Genomic DNA, 23,117 nt, shown 5'->3' with positions numbered 1-23,117 from the left:
TTCAACTAAGGAATCAAGATCTTATGGTGACACAAGTTTTGTGCAAGTTTGATTAAATTCAAATCATAAATGAAGCTGCTATTGTGCAGACAAGGTCAAAATAGCTAATTCTGGCCCTTTCAGGGGCCATAACTCTGGAACCCATAATGGAATCTGGCCAGTTCAAGAAAGGAACCAAGATCTTATGGTGATACAAGTTGTGTGCAAGTTTGGTTAATATCAAATCATAAATGAAGCTGATATTGTGCAGACAAGGTCAAAATAGCTAATTTTGGCCCTTTCAGGGGCCATAACTCTGGAACCCATAATGGGATCTGGCTGGTTCAAGAAAGGAATCAAGATCTTATGGTTACACAAGTTTTTTGTAAGTTTGATTAAATTCAAATCATAAATGAAGCTGCTATTGTGCAGACAAGGTCAAAATAGCTAATTTTGGCCCTTTCAGGGGCCATAACTCTGGAACCCATAATGGGATCTAGCCAGTTCAAGAAAGGAACCGAGATCTTATGGTGATACAAGTTGTGTGCAAGTTTGGTTAAAATAAAATCATAAATGAAACCACTATCGTGCAGACACGAAATTGTTGATGCATGGATGGACGGACGGACGGACGCACGGACTGACAACGGACGAAGGGTGATCACAAAAGCTCACCTTGTCACTATGTGACAGGTGAGCTAAAAATATATACAACAAAAAGTTAAGGATTTACTAAGAAGCAAATAATTTCATTAGTCAAGAACAATTTAACAGAAAATGAATGTTTTAAGTGTACATAATAAATGTATGTTATGTTGATCCTGACTAATGTGTAATAAGTTACAACTTCACATGTAGATAAATGAAACAAGAGGGCCAAGATGGCCCTAGGTCGCAAAAAGATTGCCAATATCTACAAGTTTGGTATTGTTTTTGAAAAAAAAAAAAAATTCTAAAATTTGTTACATAAAACAGGCGCCAATAAAAATGAACAAAAGATAAAAAGGCATCACATTTACGCCTGATGCAAACTGTTAATCTGTTACCATGACCCCTGACGATATGCATTGCAATTTTCTTGGGACAAATTTTGACATGCATCACATTTATGCCTGTTGCAAACTGTGTGTGTTAATCCATAACGGTGGCCCCTGCCAATTATGCATTGCAATTTTCTTGTTAATTGAACATCTTTTGATACGCGATAAACAAACACGACAGATCAAACTGTTTTATTCTGCAGAATTAGCATTCTTATATTGCCCAAAATAAATGGTACTTATTTTGAAAAACAAAACTATACACTAATTTACGAATATTCGAATCTGATTTTCATATCCGAATATTCAGCCGATTATTTCATATTACTCGAAATAAAATAAGAACATGTACCATTCTATGTCTTTTATTTACCTCATTGTTATACTGTTAAATATTTTAAGATCATATAACACATTATGACGAACAAATGACTTGAAGTTCTTGATTTCTAAATTAATATATTCTACATCTGCCAAGGTAAATGCATCAACAGATCTGAGAAAACATTGAAAAGTTAAGTTGGCATGTTTTTGGCCGCTCTATCTTCAAGCGAGAGGAGACCAGGCGCAAGCATGAGACAACACGCGATGCGATGACCCCTAAAAGCCGCAGACGGCACCCAGCACACGGACCACACCCGAATGTATGACAGTAGACCTCAGCTAACCACGGCTCCGCACCAAAACGATGCCACGAAGCAAGTCAAGGGCTACCGCCAAACACTCAGTGCTAGAAAGCTGTTTAATATATGTCTGTGCTAAAAACAAGAACGACAATATTGGCATTATTGTCCACGAAAACGGCACGCGTTAAATATTTATGAGACAGCCCAATGCTTCAGCCAGTAAAACTAAAAAACGGACCTACCGGGCCTACCACACAAAAACACCAACTGATGCACTCCAGACACTTCACCTTGCAAGACGCAACGCAACATACCAACTTTATAGTGAAGCATTACAGACAACGGACAGACAACGAAATGCAACCAGGGCCTCACTAGTACCATTGTGATGCATTACAGACACTTCCTATCGCAAGAAACAACGCAACATAGGCATCACCAACACTACAGTGAAGCACTACGGACAACGGAATGCAACCTGAGCTCACCAGTACCATAGTGATGCATTACAGACACTTCTTTTCGCAAAACAATCTAGGCATCGCCAGTGATGCACCACAGACGAAGTGTTTTCACTTAGCAAAAACGCAACACAACATATGCTTCACTAATACTGTAGTTATTCACTACAGAAGCTTCACTACGCAAAAGGCAAAGCAACCTAGGCATCACCAGAGCCTATAGTGGTACACTACAACCACTTTACAAGCAAGCAACGCAACGCAATGCAATCTAGGATTCGCCAGTACTATAAGGACGAAATCCTAGTGACCCGAAGCAACTTCAGGTCAAACAACCTTAAATAGCAAAGTGCATCTTTTGCAATGTTGAACAACCTTTGGTGTACTGTTTAAGACAACAATGTCTTTGTGATAGGCCCCGATAAAGGCATACATAGTTTCACAAAGCTGAGCGGACCGTGTCCATAACTGAAAGACGACAACGCTAATTACACTGAACTGTTCCGAATAAAATTCACCACACCAAATGGATAGATATATCTCTAGTTCAGCGTCTACCGTATAAATCGCCACAAAACAATGAAAAAACACCCAACCGGTTATTGTTTAGCAATCTAATTAACTCGGTATCTCGCCTGATCCCCTATTCAACATTATTTGAGCGACAATCCTAACATTTAAGGTATAATTACAGATTCATAAAAGTTACTCAACAAAAATAACTGTCAGTGAGCCTTATCATATATATATAAGCTAAGATATAAATGAAAATAACTAAGCTAATGTAATACACAAGTTCATGTAATTTCTTTTCCTATATATTCTTTTAAAGAGAATATCTTAAACATTAATTCAATTTCCGATATCCTAAAAAAGCACACAGTTCCAGTTAAAACATTCCAACGAATGCTGTTATTTATGAACATAATACACCTGAATTCCATAAATCGGGAACGATCCAAAGTTCATTTCCAGGAAGTATCTACGGTACTTTGAAGTTCCTTCGACTTGGCTTCTATAACAGAACATTCATTCATAACTTCTTTGAGTATGATTATAATTGGGATATCGGAGACTTCACAGTGTTGCACTACCAGCTCACTGACAGCTTCAGTAAATGCCATATAAGAAATCTGTACCCTGAAAGTACAATGCAAAAAGCAGCAAATCTGATACAAATTTCTCCTGAATGTCAGGTCTTTAACCAAAAATTAAGGTAACCATAAAAATTACTACATAGCAACTATAGGGGTGTGGCAGGAGGGTAAGTTTATCTTTACCGAACAACGTGTAGAAGAACAGTGAGAAATATGTCAGTCAGTTTATAATAACGGTCTATTCGCCCTTTCAGATGCAATGTGAGAAATCTGCACGGGCTTTTTGCTTTTATATTGAACAATTGGCTGTGTTCTCGACTCGCTGAACATGCACATCAGTACTGTATTGATAAAACGAGAACCAGTTCAACTGAATGATAAAGGCCGATTAATCCCGATTCCTTAGCAACTAACAAACTTATTTCTCCAGAAATAAATGAAATTATTTTAAAGAAATAATTTATATTAATGAATATTTATTCCCATCCCTACTATTTACACTGAACAACTGGTCAAAGAGATATATAACAATGTGAATGTGACCCTGCTTTGAGATTTAAATTTAATGAGCATTCCTAATTTAAGAAAAATACACTGTTGGAATTTACCTTGTGTTTGTACTGGGTTGAAGTATGTAAAGTTTTCACTGCATTGGGATTTCTCGAAGCCGAGATCTAACAACTTTGTTGGTGGGGTATACTTCTCCGGCAGTATCAGGTGACGGAATGAAACTGCATGGTTCTCATTCTCCTTGTACACTTTTCACAATAATGACATCTTGTTCCATATGCCATGTTGTTGTTATGTTTGTCCGATGCCCATGAGGGCCATGACTTCAAAATAAACTTGAAACTTGGTAATAATGTCTCTGCTCTTACAATTCAATGAAAATGTAACTCTACATATTGTGCATCATAATGTTTTTCATCTTGTATCATGCTCAAGGTTTAATTTAATAATACATCAAAATAAAACTCCCGTTTTGCATACGCCCTTAATTAACCCTTAGCATGCTGGACTGGATTTGCTCTGCCTTTGCGACCAGTGTAGATCTTGATCAGTCTGCACATCCATGCAGTTTAAATTTTTTTTTTTAAATTACTATGACTAAATTTCTACTAAAAACTGTAGTGTTCTATCTTCTGATACTTTTAATCAGTGTACACTGGTTACATGACTAACACTCTCAAAGTTGGAGTTTTATTTCTTGAAAAGCAAATGACTTGTTTTGTATAATGCAGTTGTCATCAGTGTTAAACCAGAACTGTTTAACTCACCTATCCATTTGTCAGAAGGTGTCAGCCCAGTACAATTTCTCCTTCTTTGCTGTATAGTAAAACAAGCACTTTTGGACATGGATTGCGAATTTCACAACAAAATTGCAGCATTGACAGCTCTGTATTTCTGAAGAGTAATACTATCCCAGTCAATATATCACAGAAAAAAACCACCATCAACGATGAACTTTTTTGCTACACATCAAAGAATCGTGTCCGTGTTTAAATTTCCCACTGACATCTGTCATGGCCGCCAGTCTGGTGTAGTTTTTTAATCTTTCCGCACAGAAATGTAGTCCTGAAAAACACACATAAAACAACTGTTAAAGACATCAGAAATGACAAATAATGTACACAGTATCAATAAATACATTTGGAATTTAACATGTCAAAGTAGGGATAGCGTTAAATTGGGAACTTCAAAATTTCAAAGAACTGCTTCCTAGGATACAACGATCCGGAAGTACTTCAATACCAGGGTGACACCACCTGTCAAATATAAAAATGACTGTTACAACAACATATCTATAAAGAGAATTATCTGTGACGTCAACTATTATAATAATACTGTGAAATTATTTAATTTAATAGGCAAGAAATTTCATGGGTTGAGCCAAAACAGCTCTCTCATGGGTACATCAATTTGTGGATTTCCACTTTCTAATATTAAAAATTTACTCGTTTGTTGGGATTAAATTTTGCGGATTGACTCAACTGCAAAATTCAGTTCTGAGAATAATGATGTCCCATGACACTGTCAGCAAAATATACCATGTATTTGTTTGAACATACATTTTTCTCAAATATTTCAAACAAACATAATTAACAATAGTTAACAATAAATATGTACACAAATGATAACAATCTATTACATTTTTTAAAGAAAGTAAATGTACCTGGATATATAATCCACCATATAAAACAAGTTAAAGTCTATCAGATTTAAACTCATCCTAATTTCAATTATAGATCTGAAACTAATAGAAAGCAATACTGAAAAAACTTTTTTCTCAAAAAAAAAAAAGCAAACCCAAGTGATAGTCATAACATTTCAACTATGATACTATTTCAGTTATCAGAAGGGAGATACTTACATTCTTTTATCAACCATTTTAGAGAGTGCAAGAGCGATGTCTGTAAGCTGTGCCCAGCCTCTGTACACAGAGGCTGGGCACAGCTTACAGACATCGCTCTTGCACTGTCTGGGATGCTTGGAACATGTACCTGCATTGTAATAAGTCCGAGATTCTCACATAATATTCGTTCAGTCGTTTTTCAACCCAGTTAATAATAAACAACGAAAATTGACTTTAATTTACTCAATAACAAAATTTCAGTTTGCATACTTTACAATACCACTTGCAAAGCACAAGGTAGTTTTGACCTTTTGTTTTGGAAAAAAAGTAAACTATAAGCAATGAAGCTGATTTCTTGCCTTTTCTACAAACAGTTTCAATCGACACCAGAACATACGTAATTAATTGATCATGTAACATCAATTAGTAATTAACTTCCTCAACAACCGCCAAGTGGGCATGTTTTTGTAGGCGTCAAAAAACTTCTCGCTGGTCAAACATTGTGAAGTCAGGCAAAACTTAGCAACCATGTGTTTTTCAAATAGGGTATCTTCGGCGATATTTGCTGCAAATTGGTTTTAATGAAACATATGGCTGCTGAAAGAGGTCAAATATGGTGGTCGGAATGCAAATCCTGTGGCCGCTGACGCGGATGGGAGGTGAGAGCTAAATCAATTTAGGAAATAGAGGAAAATCTGTCAAGGGGAGTCACAAAATGACTGCTGAACTGAGGTGACCACTGATCAGAGGTGACCGTTAGTACAGGTTAGACTGTATATGCATGTAGACAAACATCATAAATCTATACCATGCCTTTAACTGTGAGATATATGCATGTAATTGCACATTATAAATCTATACCATACATTTATTAGTGAGATATATGCACATAGTTCCCACATTATAAATCTATACCATACATTTATTAGTGAGATATATGCACATAGTTCCCACATTATAAATCTATACCATACCTTTAACTGTGAGATATATGCCTGTAGGAGCACATTAACTTTAGCACTTGGTTCTTCTATACTTTCCTTTATAGGTATAGGAACTCTATCTAGTAGTTTCTCCTGAGTAACAAAAACAATAGTCAAAATTATTCAAATTGACAGTGTATGCACATTAATATCTAGATAAGACACTCTGGGTAAGTTGGATAAACCTTAATCTCCAGCATTACTGACCTTCAATTAGTCAAAATTGCAAAAACTGACAGTGTTTACTTTGACAAAAAAACAACAAACAACAGCAATGTTAATTTGAATTTAAACTTTTTTCAGAATGTAGATCACTGTAATTTCTTGGCAAAGGTTGATAACAAGTCTTAGAACATTCAACATGAAAAACAAAAAATAAATATTTATATTTATATAAATATATATATAAAAATACAAATATATTGTCTTTAACAACTTCACCAACTGAAATTCCTCTTCTTGTATAACATTGCAAAACAATTCAACAAATATCGACAGCCACTTGTATTATGACAATGTAATACATTGTACTAAAACCAAATTCCTTTTGATGTAAAACTCATTATGCATGTACGACATGTATAACATTAATGTTTGTTTCATTTATACTTCACCCTGGATACCAAACATATTACCAACAACTTCCATTGTGCCTCGTATTATGTCACATTTTAAATTCACATTAACGCAATTCAGATCATATGGTGACTTTCCAGCATTTGATAACAGAGAGAGCCCCAGTATGCCCCTCTAGGCTATATTTCAGTCATAGGATGGCAACTGAGAGGCGAGGTGAGCAGTAAATGATTTGAAGACAGTGACATTACACTCTTAGCCACAGAGTACCCATTATTCTATAATTTAAAACCTCTAAAATTTCATATTAGCACTGCATAGTCCTACATAAATGCATGTAAATTTAACACAAAATTACAAACCTCTCTGTCGGTGATGTATTTAAACTCTGAGAGGGAAAACACTTGGAACAGTCCTATCTCACTGTGTGTAGGTTTCAACAGCTGGTTGTATGTTGCTATCATCTCATGTGTAAGGCAACAGTGACTAGCAATCTGTCCCAATTCTGTCACCTACAAAATATATATACAATCAAATTCAGAACCTAGGAGCTATTAGTTAATACATTTTATACCAAAATGTAGTACCAAATCCAGAAACAAGAGTGTCATGATGACCCTAGATTGCTCACCTGAGTAATATGATCTACATGTTTCAAATGTCAAACTGATGCTAAAATATTAAGGAAGTAGGTCAGTAGATCACAGTCATGGTCATTGAAAGTCAGTTTTAAGATCAGTGTGCAAAACTGTATATTTCATCCAAATTTCAAGGCTCTAACAAAAAAGTAGGTCAGTAGATCAAGTTCAAAGTCAAGTAACCACTAATTAAATGGGGTCATCAGGAAATTATAACAAGAGATAACAGAGTGATCTTGGTGCCCACCATTGAGCCATTTTTAAATGTTCCAAATTTCAAGACTAGCTCAAAGTCCAAATCAAGGTCAATGTTCATTTCAGTACACAAAACTGAGCATGCGGTTCATGCATGTGGTTCAAATTTGAATGCTGTAGCTTGGAAAATGTGAAAGTCAGTCACTAGATCAATTTCAAGGTCAAAATTCATTTCAGTACACAAACCTATGCATGTGGTCCTAATTTGAAGGCAGATGCTTGAAAAATGTGAAATGTGAAAGTAGGTACTAGGTAAAAATCAAGGTCAAATTTCAATTCAGAACACAAAACTATGCATGTGTTCCAAATTTGAGGCCTGTAGCTTAAGAAATGTGAAAGTAGGTCACTAGGTCAATCTCAAGGTCAAATTTCATTTCTGTACACAAAACTATGCATGTGCAGGGCCTCTTTTCATACCAGGGGCATAATTTGAACAATCTAGGTAGAAGACCACAAGGCAATGCTACATAACAAATATCAAAAGCCTAGGGCTTGTGGTTTAAGACAAGAAAATTTATAAAGTTTTTTTCCTATACAAGTCTATGTAAAACATGGGACCCCAGGGGCAGGGCCTCTTTTCACCCTAGGGGCCTAATTTGAATACTCTTGGTAGAGGACCCCTAGATGATATCACATACCAAATATCAAAGCCCCAGGCCCTGTGGCTTTTGACAAGAAGATTTTCAAAGTTTCTCCCTATAAAAGTCTATGTAAACAAAGTGACCCCCAGGGCAGGGCCATATTTGACCCCAGGAGAGTAATTTGAATAATCTTGGTAGAGGACTACTAGATGAAACGATATACCAAATATAAAAGCCATATGAACTGCAATTTTGAACAAGAAGATCTTTAAAGTTTTTCCTTTTGGTTGCCATGGCAACCAGTTATGCTTGGAATTCAATTCTTTGAATAAATTTGAAAGGGAGCCACCCAAGTATCATTCCTGTGAAATTTAGTGTAATTCAGCCAAGTTGTTTTGAAAAAGAAGATTTTTTAGAAATTGTTGACGGACACATGACAGACAACGGACATTGAGCGGTCACAAAGCTCACCCAGTTCCTTTGGCTCAGGTGAGCTAGAAAGTATTACATTTTCATCTTACAAAGCAACCTTTAAGAGTGCTGATTCTTTTGTTTTGTTTGTTTTGGGTTTAACGTCATTTTTCAACAGTATTTCAGTCATGTAACGGCGAGCAGTTAACCTAACCAGTGTTCCTGGATTCTGTACCAGTACAAACCTGTTCTCCATAAGTAACTGCCAACTTCCCCACATGAATCAGAGGTGGAGGACTAATGATTTCAGACACAATGTCGTTTATCAAATAGTCAGGGAGAACATACGCCCCGTCTGAGGATCGAACTCGCGATCCCACGATCCGTAGACCAACGCTCTACCTACTGAGCTAAGCGGGCAGGCTTTGATTTTTTTTGTATCTTACATAAACAATATATAATCAATGCATGAATCACTAGTTGTCATTAACAGCATGAGAGTCCTCTGGCATGGGGAATGCCACTGGAAATGCCAGTCTGGTGTGCAAGAAAAGTTGTGCAGAAATGATGCAAGAAACCATAAAAGATGGACAACAAACGGTAACTGAGATACATACTTATTCATGCCAGCATGATGTATAGCAGAGCTGTGAGGAGAAAGGTCTTTTAGCTCCTAGTTTTTCAGGTGTTCCCATTCATTATGTAATACTTCTGCTGACATGGAGCCTTCCTTAAAGAAGAGTCCTAAGGTATCTTTCTCCACACATGTCTCATATTGCTCTAGCTGTCTTCCCTGTCTCCTGCAAGTGTACAAATACCAACACCTGAGAACTTAATGACATAATAAGTGAATAAACATAGCATATAGTAGGGTGACTATAGCCAAAAAAGAGGCCTATTTCAAGGTGTAGGTGGTATTACGAAGGATGTTATATACCAAAATGCTGGTAAATGTCTGAAGTTAATGATTCTGGAATTTCAAGTCAGTGCAGGCTGAGAAATCCAAAATGGCGTCCAAGATGGCCACTGATTATGTCAGATATGACCAATATAAATCAAAATGGACCTTTTCTTTCCAAATTGTATAAAACATTAACATTTTTCAAATATCATACAAAAATTTAGTCAGTTTAAAATTTCTGTGAAAGAAAGGTATTGGATGGTTCAAGGTCAAATTCAAGGTCAAACATGTAATTTAACTGAAAATATGTATTCCGAGTATATATCATTTTCATTTTTTTCTTTGTATTTTGATTGATTTGTATGATTTGTTATTTATCATAATACTATACAACAATAATGCAAGTATTTTCTACATAGCAGAACTCTCTCCTGTTGGTTACTATGGAGAAATTCAATATGGCATCCGAGATGACTGACATTTCCGCAAGAATGTGCTTGTAACAATAAAATTTTATATCTTATTTCTTTCACTTTGTCTAATATAAAATATTTCAGTTAAAACAAGCAGAAAATAAAAACATCTCAAAATCTTCAAGAATGTTTGTCAGAGTGTTCAAGGCCAAGGTCAAGGTCAAGGTCAACACTATCAATGACACATTTCTGCATTTTAAGTATATATAATCAATATTTTTTATTGAAGTTTGACCAAAGTTGTACCTCAAAGCAGCATAAAGTAAACTGTATTAGTCAAATAACAGAAATTTCTCAAGTATATACATGTTCAATATTACTTGTTGTATTTGCTGTTTATTATCACCACAGATGTCAGAATTAAATAGCAAAGGATAGATTCTAGATAAATTATGTTTTGAAATCTTCAAAGACATTTTTGAAAAACTTAAGGTTAAAACTCATGCCAAGTCATAAGATATCATTTTGATGGCCCATGTGCCGGAGACCCCGGGAGGCATACAGTATTTAAAAGTCTGTCCATCACTCTATTTTGTATATTCAACTTCACTTACAGTGTTCATCCAATTCAAACAAGGCAGTCTGAAAGACAGCTAAATCCCCTGCCACTGTTATGGATAGTGACAGGGTAAACACTTGACCTGTGACCTTGACCTTGAGCGGACATTGCTGACTCATGAGTGTTGCACATCGTCTTGCTGAGGTGATCATTTGAAGTTTCAGGATTATCCTTCAAGGGATTTAGGAGATGCAAAGTTCAACCCTTTGACCTTGAGTTGTGACCTCAACTTTGAGTTGACATGGCTGACTCATGAGTTCTCGATGAGGTGATCATTTGACCTAAGTTTGATGAAAATCCTTCAAGGGGTTAAAGAGTTACAGTGAACACAATATGGAAGGCTCAAACCTTTGACCCTAAGTTCTGACCTTGACCTTAAGCCGGCATGGCTGACTCATCAATTCTGCACATTGTCTTGATGTAGTGATCATTTGACCCAAGTTTGATGAAAATCCTTCAAGGGGTTTAGGAGATACAGAGTGGACACAAAATGGAAGGCTCAAACCTTTGACCTTGAGTTTTGATCTTGAGCCTACATGGCTGACTCATGAGTTCTGCACATCGTCTTGATGAGGTGATCATTTAATCCAAGTTTCATAATTATCCTTCAAGAGGTTTAAGAGATACGGAGAGAGCGGACATGAAACAGTAGGCTCAAACCTTTGACCTTGGGATATGTTATTTCTGAAGTAGCATGACCATACAGTGACAGGGAGTTGGGACACCAGTGTCTTCTATGTACATGCATCTAGATCAGTTTTACAGTGCACAAGAACAATGGTATTTGGAAAGGGCCAGTTCTGTTTTTCCATATTTTGTAAAAAAAGTGCTAAAAGGATATCAAGTAAACACATCAATATCGTGTTGATATGGGGAAAATCGCTATAATCAATGAAATTTGTAAGATTGTTACATATCAAAATACATTCTAATACAAAAAGACCTTGTGTTTTTTCACAGGAAAATTCAAATTTCAACTTAATATAGAGATAGTACCTAAGTTTTTCAAATCATAGGTATGAAGTTAAAAAGCTTTGAAATGAAGAGAAATGTACATATATTTCTCAAAAATGGATATAATAACAATAGTTTAAGCAGAAGCATAGTGTTATGAGCATTTAATATTTTCATGTAAAAGAAAATTTTGTGATCAAAAAAATGTAACTCTTCTTGGACCTGAAGAGCATAAATATCAAAGGGACATAATATAGCGAATATTTTCTACTTGGGTGCATTTGATTCAACATTCAACTGTAATCTGGATTTCTAAATACTGATCCATGATACTGTGTGCTAAAAATATAGAACAACTGGAACTGTCCTTTAACATCAAAAAGATGCTGTAGCAAAATGAAAATTGTTAAGCTCTATAACTGGGACTCGAACCCAGGACCTCTCACACCTAAGGCAGACACTCTACCACTTCCCTATAACAGCAGTAGCTATAGCTAGGCAGTTTAAGTGCAACGATTACATTACGTGAACTGGAACAGTTTTGTGACAATAAAACATAACCGGCTTACTCCGGATTATCGGCGTATTCACTTTGTTACCTAACGGCAATTTTTGTGAAAAGAAAAAATATAATCTAATGCTGCAAACGTTTTAATCGGTAAAAACTGCCCAAATTTCTCTGACGTGGTTTTTAGAGTATGAACTTACTAACTGGTAGTACCAGTGAAATATAATTTACACTAAATGTTATATATTTACCTTTACAGCAGTTGGCGAATGGCAAGGACAGTGGGCTTTGTCAAAATATAATCAGTTACTTTACCAATATCGAGAGGACATCAGTTGATAGGAAAGTACAGTTATAAACTAAATACCTTTCTGCAACGCATGGAGTCATTAGCATTCACTGTCAATCAGTATTATGACTAAGATCGGCGATCATTCATTCATTCAGATAAGTCCGTTGTTTACATTTTTAATCGTAACCGGTGCTCTTGTAAAATCCACTTTTTTTGAAAAATCGAAGAATGCGAAGAGCTATGGTATGGTCTCTACTTAATACCCGACAATTTACAAGTGAGCTAAAACAATTCAGCTTCAGAGATGTTATGGATCTCTTAATCCCAATATAACAAGAGCTGTCTCCATAGGATGACACATGCCCCCGATGGCACTTTGAATGAATAGTTATGGCCGATGTTAGAGTTTAGGACCTTTGACCTACAGAGCTGGGTCTTGCGCGCGACACGTCGTCTTACTGTGTCACACATTCATACGTAGTTATTTTAAAATCCATGCATGAATGACAATGATATGGACCGGACACGCCCATCAATGCACTATCATGAAAAATGACCTTTAATGTCTAAGTGTGACCTTGACCTTTGAGCTACGGACCTGGGTCTTGTGTGCGACACATCGTCTTACTGTGGTATGGTACTTTCATGCCAAGTTATTTGAAAATCCATCCATCGATGACAAAGATATGGACCGGACACGCTCATCAATGCACTATCATTAACGTCTAAGTGTGACCTTGACCTTTGAGCTACGGACCTGGGTCTTGCGCGCAACATGTCATCTTACTGTGGTACACATTCATGCCAAGTTATTTGAAAATCCATCCATCGATGACAAAGATATGGACCGGACACGCCCATCAATGCACTATCCTTTAACGTCTAAGTGTGACCTTGACCTTTGAGCTACGGACCTGGGTCTTGCATGCGACACGTCGTCTTACTGGGGTACACATTCATGCCAAGTTATTTGAAAATCCATCCATCGATGACAAAGATATGGACCGGACACGAAAATTGCGGACAGACTGACAGACCGACAGACGGTTCAAAAACTATATGCCTCCCTTTGGGGGCATAAAAATAGCATCAGTTAAGTTTGGAAGCCAGAACTATTTAAAAGTTTGACCTTGAATTTGACTTTGACCTATAACTTTCTTATAATTATTAGTGGCAAGATTTTAATAATAATTCTACCCATTTGCAATTTTAACTAAAATATCTGAAAGTTAATGAATGTAAAAAACAACAACATATTTTACTATACTTAAGTATCTCCGTAAAAGTTTACGAAAATGTCGGCCATCCTGGACACCATCTTAGATCTTCCTGTTGAATTTACTGGTAAATTTTTGTTATTAGCACAGTATATCACTCTTTTTGATGTTGCTTTCAACAACAATAATAGTAAACAGTTACATGTATTCACTTGTTACGAACATATTATAGGTATGAGTTATAGTACCACAGAAAATATGTGAAAAGATCCTTTGGAAACATAGGACTTACAATGAAAAAAAAACACGTTCAAGATTTGACCTTGAATTTGAACTTGACCTTTAACTTTCTTATAATCGGTCTTGTTGACAGATTAAAATATGTTTACCCTTTTATAGTTTGAATTAAAATGCTTTGACTGTGGAGATATTGAGAACCATATGAACTAAAGAGTAATTATTCTGCTTTTAAAGATAATGTCGGTCATCTTGGACACCATCTTGGGTTTTCCTTTTGTAATCATTTTGTTTGATTTCTGCTATAAATGTATTATAGCATACTTGTTAGTGTTTCTTTAAATGACAATAAATAACACATTTTTCCAACTGCATTAAAATATGGGCAATAATGTGTACTTAAAAGACGTAAAAATTACTAATTTTCAGGTTTGACTTTGAATTTGGCCCTGACCTTGAAATATTTTTAGCATTTTTTTCTTCAGCTTTTATTCGTTTTTAACTTTTTTATTGATATAATATGAAATATAAGCTGTTTATTATATTTAAAAGAAAAAAATACTTTAAGAATAATTTGATCATATCGCCATCTTGGACGCCATCTTGGATTTCACTGCCCACAATACATTGTAGCTTGAGAAATTTATTTTTGTCAGAATCATAAAATTCAGACATTTTCCAACATTTTGGCATATAACATCCTTTGTTATACTTTTGTGACCACTCCATGTCCAATTTTGCCTTGAAAGTCACCCTACTAATATATGTATACATTTCAGTCTTAAACATATTTTTGAATTTGCTGTTCAACTCAGGAGGCTGTAAGAAGCAACTTTTTTATGTAACTAATTCTCTAAACTTCTTATCAGTGTACATCAAAACAAATGTCCTGCATAATGTTTTCCATCACAATATGATTGATGGGGAAAAATATACTTTTTGGAGAGGGGAATGATATCAAATCTGGGCCCCTAAAATTGCCCCAGAAACACTATATTATTACCTGATTATTGCCTGCATGCTCCATAACCTTTTCATATACAATCTCATTCATTATCTCGAACCTCTTCACCGGTTTCTACACTGTTTTATCGATAAACTGTTGTTCTAGTGGTACAGGTCAGACACTGTTGTCGGAAAAGAGCAGACATCCAGAGGGTTCCAAGCGCAGGAAGGTCGCTACATCCTCATACTTTGTTAGTGTGGCACTGAGACCAACAAGTCGTACATCTTGTGTAGTTTCCATGTTTCGTATGGTTCTGAAAGGTTTACATTTACAAGTTTTAAAATTCATTCATACTTTTTAATGAGATATTTTTGAAGTTTGAATTTTATTTGAGTATTTTATCAACTATTTTTAGAGACTACTTTTTAAAACTTTCTGCACATTTTCAGCTTTTATATCAACTTTCTGCTTAGAAGTCCGCCATATGTAATGCTTATCAGTAGCACTTTTAACATGAATCTCGAACATGTAATCATTTGCAGCACCTGGCCCCAATTTCACGAAAAAACTTAATCACTTAGTTTAGTCTGTTATTTTTAAATTGTGCTATTGCCTAAGTAATAGTTATTTAATGTTGATTTTTTCCATAAAAATGTATTTATAGCTAAATTATACTGTGTATAGTAGAATTTGTCTGAAGTACTTATTTTAGTCACGCAAACATAATACTTCTATCTAAGCACGATATAACGAACTTAAGTATTTGCTTAAGTATATTTCTTATTTCCATTTTTTAATTACTTAAAATTCAGAATTGATATGTTTTGATCTATGAAATACTTTTATAGTTATATATGGTTCTCATATAGATCAAAAAGTCAACATTTAAGATGCATAAAGGGCAAAAACAAGCACTTGAAATAACAGACTTAGCTAAGCAATTACTTAAGTTTTTTCGTGCAATTGGGGCCACTACATTTATAGAACAATCAGTGTTACCAGTTGGAGTAACATACCTGTCAATAAGAGATTCTGAAACTGGTCCTCTTTCATCAGACAATAAATGAACCTCATCCTGAAACAAAAGTTGGTATTCAATTATCATTAATCAAGTACAGTGCAACCTCTCCAGAGCGGCCCTCTTTATGGCAAAAACCTCTCCCCAACAGCATCATCAAAATTTCCCATAGCTGAAATTTACTATAGAGCAACAACCTCTCAACAGAGGCCAATATCTGCATCTCCCAAAGGGTGTTGCTCTGCAGAGGTTGCACTGTACTGTTAAAAAAAATTGCTTGTTTTGACCAATACAACTAATTTCTGAAACATTGATAGGTAGATTTAAAATTTTATGGATAGGATCAATCTGACCATTATTGGTTTGAGCAGATTTAATTTCATCTACTGAAAAACAAGCAAATCCATGAATGTTACAATGAATATCAGACAAAAGAAATCCATTGTTTTCCAACAATACTTCCCGCTGTATTTCTCACTGCAAAAAATTGATGTAATTTTTTTTTAGACCTGCATATTTTGGCAACTACTGAAATCTTACAGAAGAAAACTACGTAACAAAAAGTGAAAAACTCCATCTAAAGTTAATTTCTCATGATATAATATTCCGGTGCAGGACGTTTGGTTGAAAGACAACTAGTCTAATTAAGAAATAATATATCTCGTCCAGTGATTTGTCGTTGAATACATTATTGTTTGGAGTTCAGATGCGAAGGAATTATATCACGAGGGCGCAGCCCGAGTGATATAATAATATGCATCTGAACGATAAACAATGATTTATTCAAGAGCAAATCACTAAATGAGATATATTATTTCGATTCTAACACGTTTCCAAGCATTTTTAAGTACATCCTTGACGACATTAAATATTTGCCTGTTTTCAATCGGTTTCTTTTCCAGCGTGCCGCTATGCCATTCGATGCCATGATGTAATAATTGTGACGTCAGAACAGTGATTTGTTGTATAATAATTCACTGTTTTCTGCCTTCTTTGTTTAATAGGAAAATGAATCGGATCGTGGTAGAATTAAAATTTTGCCTAATACATCAGCTGGTCTAATAAGACAATTGGTCTTTTCCTTCCTTATAGATGCAACATTTCGTTGATTTCTTTTTTCTGTCCAAAAGATTATCAGATTTGTCTAAATGTCGCAGATCTATTTTGTTTACCATATAATGAAGTCCGATTTATTATAAGCTTATATTTGCGAACAATGTTCATCCCATTATGTTACCTGTTGAACGATGTTCACCCATTTCGGCTCGTGTTATAGATTTGCTTTAGGGGAGTATATTATGTTTTTGAGTGAAACAGAATTGTTTTTTCGAGTCGTTTTATTAGTTTCGATTACCATGACAACAAAGCCAGATTTTTTTTCTGTGTTCAAGGGGAGGAAAAAAAGCAAGTTTCAATGGATTTTCTTACTGTACGATGCACAAAATGCAATATGAAAGGAAAAAAGACTAGCACAATTTATATTTGGCCTACTTGTGACTAGACCTGCAGAGGCTCACATATGATTTGGTAATGATCAGCCTAAAGCTCAATTAAAATGAAAGTAGTACGATACATTGTTGTGTCTATTTTTGACCATATTGTGACCATTTTTCGACGAAATAATTATTTAGACTAATTAACATGGTACACCCCTTTTCAATAATAGGCTGTATCTGATTATGTATTATAATACAAAGATCAACCATCGGGGTCAAGTTGTGTCCACTATACTGTTGATAAAATAATAGAGTTACATGACAGAACATAGAGACCATTTAACAATCTGTCCACTTCAGTGATATGAGATACATTATTTGTTTACCATGGAAACTTACAAAGATCATTAATCTGACAAGTTGTGTATTAGTTCTCTCCCCTCCTTTCCTAAAGATGATATCCCACTTCTCCGGCGTGCACACGGTCTGTGTGGCATTTATCTGCTCCTTGGTCACCTGAGAGCCCCCATCAACTCCTCAACCTTCATACTATATCACTTCAGTCACTATAATGTAAATTTGTGAATTTTAAATCTTAAGTATATGTGTAAGTTTGTAATGGAGTGAAAACATTTTGTTTTTGACAGAATATTAACCCTTACCCTGCTAAATTTCTATAACCAACTTGTCCATCTTTCAATTTGGACAGTTAAAGGGGTGCTTACAAAAGATACTGACTGAAGTGCTTACAAAAAAGATACTGACTGAATAGCGGACAGTGCAGATCATGATCAGACTGTACGGATGTGCAAGCTGATCTTGGTCTGTACTGGTCGCACAGGCAGTATCATTTGCTGTCGGCAGACTAAGAGTTAAAATAGTTTCTTTGAAAAGGTTCTGGAAATGAGAATTTTCATATATCTCTGTAACAGCACATTTAGCATGCCCAAGAATTTAAAGTTGAATTTTTTTACTTTACCAATGCAGCCATTAAGCATGTTAGTTACAGAATAAACTGAGCCACGCCATGAGAAAACCAACATAGTGGCATCCGCGCAGTCTGGTCAGGATCCATACTGTTCGCTTTCAAAGCCTACTGCAATTAGAGAAACTGTTAACGAACAGCATGGATCCTGACCAGACTGCGCGGATGCGCAGGCTGGTCTGGATCCATGCTGGTCGCAAAGCCACTATGTTAGTTTTCTCATGGCGCGGCTCAGCTATGTTTTAAATCATCTTCAAAACTCTATGGAAGTCTTCCCACTCAGTGATGAAAGACTACTGTATTTCTGTGTAGTTCCAACAAGGCATTAGTAGCAGGCATGCCTTACACAGGGACTAATACTGTAAATTCATCATCTTTCAAGGGGAACAACTCTGTGGATTATATTGTTGCATTAATTCATGTAGTACCAGTGAATTTTCCATCTTTTGCATTAAATAAATGTAAGCAGGTTTTTTGCTCATAGAAGTTTTATGTAACTAAACTCAAATTTTTAATGATTTCAAATCTTTCCTGCAAAAATTTTATGCCACTAAATTCAGCTTTTTTTCAACCTTTTTTAACAAAACGATGCAAAACTGCACTTTTTATGCTTTATACAGGGCCAGTGATGTTCGAAATCAACTCACTGATGCTCTTCAGGCATTACTTTCTTATTTGTTTTCATTTTTTGAAACAAAATAATTTCCGAAAAGTCTCCCTTAATAATAAAAAAATCTAAACAAAAAATTCCGACTTACCTACCCTAATTTTTTTTAGCATGTTACCAGAAACGAAGAATTTTTTTAAAGCCTAATTCACTTGTGAAGTAACAGTAGATTTGATAATGATAATTTTTACATAAATCAATCAGGAATTTAAAACCATTTTGATACAATAGTTGCATTTGATTTTATTGGCAATTCCATTAAGTTATTGCCATTTAAACCTATAGCATGTAAAGCGTCAGCAGCAATGAAAGTTTCGTCTGAAATTGCTTCAACTATTTTGTCTTTCTTGTGTTTGACGCAAGTGGAGATATTGCTCATATGATAAAATATCTCAATATTTCCAAGGACAGCATCGAATTAGTTTGACTACTGGACAGCTAGAAGGCAGGCTAGTAGTAGACATCCAGTTACTGGACAGTTAGACACTTCCAATAATAAAATAGCAATTTGTACACCATAATCAGAAGCTTTTCTTAAATTCTTATTTGTCCTGGAACTGACTGATGAAAATAATTAACGTTTCCTTCAGTCAATGGACTATAAAATACATTTATTTTTATAGCTCTTTGCTTTAGTACATAAAGCATGGATTGTACTCTTGACTTGTTGTAATCATAAATAAAACATTTACAAAAATTGTGGAAACAACTAATCATAACTGTTACCAGTAATTACTTTATACACTTGCTATACAGTACATAATAAGTTCATGTTACTTATTGTATGTATTACTGAGTAAAGAACCTCTAGCCAATTCCATTAAAATTGGGGACGAACTGACTGGGGTGAAATTACGCCTTAAATTATCCTGCATAAACAGATAAATTTATACTTTCATTAATAAACTAGAGCATTTACAGATTAAATAAGCATTTTTTTTTTGTACAATAAATTTATGATTTGTCTGATCATCTGAACAGTTGGAATGAGATATATTAACTTCTTTTTGTTCATGGAAAAATGTGGTATTGCTAAAAGTATGCAAAGGACGTAAATGAAACAAAGGGAGGCAACTTTTTTAAGACTAATCAAAGTACAGTGTTTCTCTTGCTATCTTAGGACTATTTTTTTTTTTTTCAGTTCAATAAAATCTTATTGATGTTACCATCAAAATCGCTATAAAAAAGATTTAAAACTCTTCTAGGCTAGCTGTATTCTTTAAACAACATCTTAAGGGTAAGTCTGTGCTGTAAACAAAACTGGCATCGTAGGCTTGTCGGTGACCTAGTTTTCGCGCATTAATACGTTACTGCAGTCAGAAATACACAACAGAAATATATATTATAAAAACTGAAAAAATACATTAAGAATCTTTTGTTTTGGACGTTCAACAGCTGAAAATACAGTTGTACCAGAATAATTATATTTTGATGGTTGACAAAATCTATGGCATGGAACTACTTTCCGCATTATTTTGTTTGGTCTGTAGTAAAGAAATTTCTGCATTGTTAACTTTAGATGAGACAATCGATCCAGAAAGGATACAGTTGATATACATTTTATGGCTTAAACGAAGAAATCATAGTTTTTCTTTGTTTGTTTGTTCTGGGTTTAATGTCATTTTTCAACAGTATTTCAGTTATGTAACGGCAGGCAGTTAACCTAACCAGTGTTCCTGGATTCTGTACCAGTACAAACCTGTTCTCCGCAAGTATTGCAAACTTCCCCACACGAAGTAGAGGTGGAGAATGAAGGATTTCAGACACAATGTCTTTTATCAAATCATCACCGAGAACATGCAGTATTTCCACTACTAAGAAGAACTTCTTATGCAGAAAAAGTTTCTTATTTAGAATATTACACTCTCTTACAATTTTAAAGTTATTAAATTATGGCCAGAAGAGGCATTTTCTTCACATGCATATTATTTTTGTTATTTGCAAATTTTAATTGGTTTTCCAGCCACTCCATTGTAATTTAGGTCATATGGCAATTTGTCTAGACTTTAATGGTGAAGACACCACATTGCTTCAGGCACAGGCCCACACCAGGGTAGAACCACCTACTTTTGGAAGTCAGCCAGATGACTTCCTCACATAAAGAATTCTGCACCCAATGCAAAGTTGTTTTGGACACACATCAGTCAGTGGCAAGTGATTCACAGTCGGTGACCTTAAATTACTATTCACCAATGGAGGCCCCGCTCCCCCTCCCAGCCCCAGTTCAACTAATTTTTAATCATGCACTTACTGTAGGAACACAGAGAAGAATGTTTTGATCTGTTTCCATAGCAACTCTGTGTTCTTTATAATGATCTGAAACTGTCAAAGGCTGGCTGTGCATACTTTGGTAATCTGTCTATATTCACCAATGACTGAAATAATGAATTACAGAAAATATTTTGATTTTTCTATTTCAGCAAAAGAGCAACTTAATAATTTACATCCAGGAATCATAATGAGACCATAACAAAAACAAGAGCACCACCAAGTGGGGCAATATATAGGTAAAGTTATGTCAAAATACATTTAAAATTGGATGTACCATCCATGTTGTACCTCAAGAAAGTGGTCTCGGTTTTTCCCTACTGCTAATAATAAAAAATTTCAAAATAAGCTATTTATAGAAACAAAAAAAGGGAAGTAATTTGAATTTTTTTTTGTAAGAGAACAAAAAGGGATCTGCCAAATAAAAATAAGAGCACTGCAATGCATAGCAATATACACAAAGCAAAGTCATATATGACCTTTGACCCCTAAGTGTGACCTTGACCTTGAAGCGAGTCAACCAAAACATGCGCTCTGCACATCGCCTTAGTGTGGTGAACATTTGTGCCAAGTTTCTTTGAAATCCTTCAAGCAGTTCAAGAGTTACAGAGTGGACACAGCAAAGTCATATATGACCTTTCACTCCTAAGTGTGACCTTGACCTTGAAGCTAGTCATCCGAAACAAGCACTCTGCACGTCGTCTCAGTGTAGTGAACATACGTGCCAAGTTTCTTTGAAATCCTTCAAGCAGTTCAAGAGTTACAGAGCGGACACGAAACACACCCATATGACCTTTGACCCCCAAGTGTGACCTTGACCTTGAAATGAGACATCCAAAGCATGCGCTCTGCATGTCATCTCAGAGTGGTGCACATTTGTGTCAAGTTTCCTTGAAATCCTTCAAGGGGTTCAAGAGTTACAGAGCCGACACGAAATTGCTAACGGAAGGACGGACAGGCGGACGGACACCGAGACCATAACATAATACGTCCCTTCGGGCATATAAAAATGGGAAGCACAATTCATTTATAGCAGAACTGCTGCAAACATCACCCTCTCAAACAGACCGGGAAAATGACAATTTATATCCTGTATTTGATCCTGAAAAACACTGACTGAGGCAAGAACACAAAAAGAAACATCTAAATATTTAATTCAAAATCAAAAGTCGTATAATATGTATTATTTATTTTTACTAATGTCTAAAAAATTTAAATTCAACATCAATAAAGGAGGGTCATGATGACCCTGAATTGTTCACCCGAGTAGTATGAGCCCCATGTTTAAAATGGCAAACTGATGCTAAAATATTAACAAGAGGGTCATGATGATCCTGGATCGCTCACCCGAGTAATATGAGCTACATGTTTCAAATGTCAAACTGATGATAAAATATTAAGAAAGTCAGTAGATCACATTCATGGTCAATGAAATTCAGTTTTACGATTTGTGTGCAAAACTACACAATGTCATCAAAATTTCAAGGCTGTATCTTAAAAAACAAGAAAGTAGGTCAGTAGGTCAAGGTCACAGTCAAGTGACATATTACTTGGGGTCATCAGGTTATTATAATTAAACAGTCCTGGAAATAGGATCAGATGATTTTTAAGTGTTTTTCCTATATAACTCCCATATTAACTGTGACCCCAGGGCGG

At 35.4% G+C, this 23,117-nt stretch overlaps 1 long non-coding RNA gene across 3 annotated transcripts; it reads right to left on the bottom strand.

Moving 5' to 3' along the window:
* Positions 1-7,505: 7,505 nt before the first annotated feature.
* Positions 7,506-21,691, bottom strand: LOC128551204 (uncharacterized). 3 transcript variants are annotated; one of them, XR_008368700.1, is made up of 6 exons: positions 21,445-21,691; positions 17,941-18,107; positions 16,104-16,162; positions 15,145-15,400; positions 9,618-9,800; positions 7,506-7,627 (listed from the first exon to the last, which is right to left on the bottom strand). It is a non-coding gene; the product is annotated as an uncharacterized LOC128551204 (long non-coding RNA). The 3 variants fall into 3 exon arrangements; XR_008368701.1 differs by lacking the exon at positions 17,941-18,107 and having other exon boundaries at positions 9,618-9,824; XR_008368699.1 differs by lacking the exon at positions 17,941-18,107.
* Positions 21,692-23,117: the final 1,426 nt, after the last annotated feature.

This window comes from Mercenaria mercenaria, chromosome 19 (assembly GCF_021730395.1).
Source record: "Mercenaria mercenaria strain notata chromosome 19, MADL_Memer_1, whole genome shotgun sequence".
Lineage (NCBI taxonomy): Eukaryota > Metazoa > Mollusca > Bivalvia > Venerida > Veneridae > Mercenaria > Mercenaria mercenaria.
Note: the sequence above shows the minus strand (reverse complement) of the source record. Positions and strands in the feature narration are given on the sequence as shown.